Below are 2,154 nucleotides of genomic sequence, written 5' to 3' on the forward strand. Positions count from 1 at the left end.
GGCAATCGTGATAAATAGCGCTTGGAGTATGTGCGTGCGGTTGCCTTCTATTAAGCTGTGATGTGCTCGGGGGATTGATACCCCAGAGGCCAATAAGACGGAAGTGTTAAGAAGTGGGGCTTCCAGTGGGTTTAGGGGGTGGATGCCTGATGGGGGCCAACACCCACCTAGCTCTGGAGTAGGGGCAAGACTTGAGTGATAAAAGGCTCAGAAGAATCCGGTGAAAAATAAAACTTCTGAAATAATGAAGAGCACCATTCTGTACCACAGCCCCTTTTGGACTGCGGGGGCGTGATGTCCTTGAGATGTGCTTTCTCGTACAGTATCTCGTCATCACTGGTATATTGTTAACACATTTGTTACTAATCCTAGTGACAGTAGAAGAGTTGAATTAAAGTGAAATCATATGGTCAGGCCAGATGTCATAAGGAGGGTGGACAGGGCACCCGTAAGAGGTCAGGGGCTGGGGTTTACTATGTGATATGCGTGAGTCTGGTGGGTCATTAGGTATTATCATGTAAGTATAGACTTACTAATAGGGTGAACACATAGGCTTGGATTATAGCCACGGCAAATTCAAGGATTGTTAATAGGACTAAAGCAATAAATGTGATGAGGGCCGTCGGTGCGCTAATACTTATTAGTGCAAGTGTGGCTCCTCCAATTAAGTGTATTAATAGGTGGCCTGCTGTGATATTGGCTGTTAGTCGAACAGCCAGGGCCACGGGTTGAATGAATAGGCTAATAGTCTCGATGATTACTAGTATTGGGATTAGAGGTGTAGGTGTTCCCTGGGGGAGAAAATGTGCTAGTGATGCCTTTGTTTTATTGCGAAAACCAGTGACCACGGTTCCGGCTCATAAAGGAATTGCTATTCCTAGATTTATCGATAGTTGTGTGGTAGGGGTAAATGAATGTGGGAGGAGTCCTAAAAGGTTTGTAACCCCAATGAATATAATTAAGGATATAAGTATTAGGGTTCAGGTTTGTCCCTTGTAGTTGTGGATGGCTATTTGCTTTGATGTTAGTCGGACTAGTCACTGTTGGATAGAAATGAGCCAGTTGTTAATCAGTCGGGCAGGGGCTGGGAATAGTATGCTTGGGAACATAATAATGAGGATAACAATAGGAAGTCCTATTACTGTTGGGGTAATGAAAGAGGCAAATAAATTTTCGTTCATTTTGTTTCTCAGGGGTACTCTGTTTACGGACCTTGCTGGATTTTAGCTCAGGGCTTGATGGGTAGGTGTACTTGGAGAATTTCAACTGGAATACGATGAAGAGGGTCAAAAATATTGATAAAATGGTAATAAATCATGTTGATGTATCCAGCTGTGGCATGTCACTAAGGAGGGGTCATGGCTCTCGTTCTTTAACTTAAAAGGTTAACGCTGGCTAGCTTCTTAGTGAGCTTATAATATAGAGGCAGATCACTCCTCAAAGTATTTTAGTGGTACTATCTCAAGGACAATGGGCATAAAGCTATGGTTTGAGCCACAAATTTCTGAACATTGACCATAGAAGAGTCCGGGTCGTGTTGACATCAGCGTAATTTGATTTAGGCGCCCAGGAACTGGATCTGTTTGTAGCCCTAAGGAAGGGACCGCCCATGGGTGCAGGATGTCTTCAGATGAAACTAGCACTCGGATTGTTACTTCTATTGGCAGGATTACTTGGTTATCCACTTCTAATAATCGCAGTTCGCCCAGTTTTAGATCTGACGTGGGGATTATGTAGGAGTCGAAGTTTAAATCCTCATAGGCTGTATACTCGTAGCTTCAGTATCACTGATGGCCCATTGTCTTAATGGTCAGGGATCATATTCCCTGATTTTCATCCTAACTCCACCCTCCCGAATGGAGGAGGGATTTTGTCCTTATTTAGTCTGGATCAGAAGTGTCATGGCATGTTGGTGCATGATGGGTACTTCTAATCTGCAAGGCTAATTTGATTGTAATGAGGGCATAATGAGCAAAAGGTTACATTCTGACACTGGAAATTCCTGCTCCCCCCCCCCCGCCTTTCTTTGTAAGTCTACAGGCCACTCATCACCCCAAAAGTTGTAACCACATCAACCCAGAGGTTCCTGCTTTTCTTTCTCTGCCCTGGTGCTTACATGATGTGTGATTTTCTGTATTTGGCCTGTGCTCTTCC

General features: G+C 44.1%; 1 pseudogene; it reads right to left on the reverse strand.

Moving 5' to 3' along the window:
- Window positions 1-435: 435 nt before the first annotated feature.
- Window positions 436-1,264, reverse strand: LOC116663071 (annotated as a pseudogene).
- Window positions 1,265-2,154: the final 890 nt, after the last annotated feature.

Source organism: Camelus ferus, chromosome 4 (assembly GCF_009834535.1).
Source record: "Camelus ferus isolate YT-003-E chromosome 4, BCGSAC_Cfer_1.0, whole genome shotgun sequence".
Taxonomy (NCBI): domain Eukaryota; kingdom Metazoa; phylum Chordata; class Mammalia; order Artiodactyla; family Camelidae; genus Camelus; species Camelus ferus.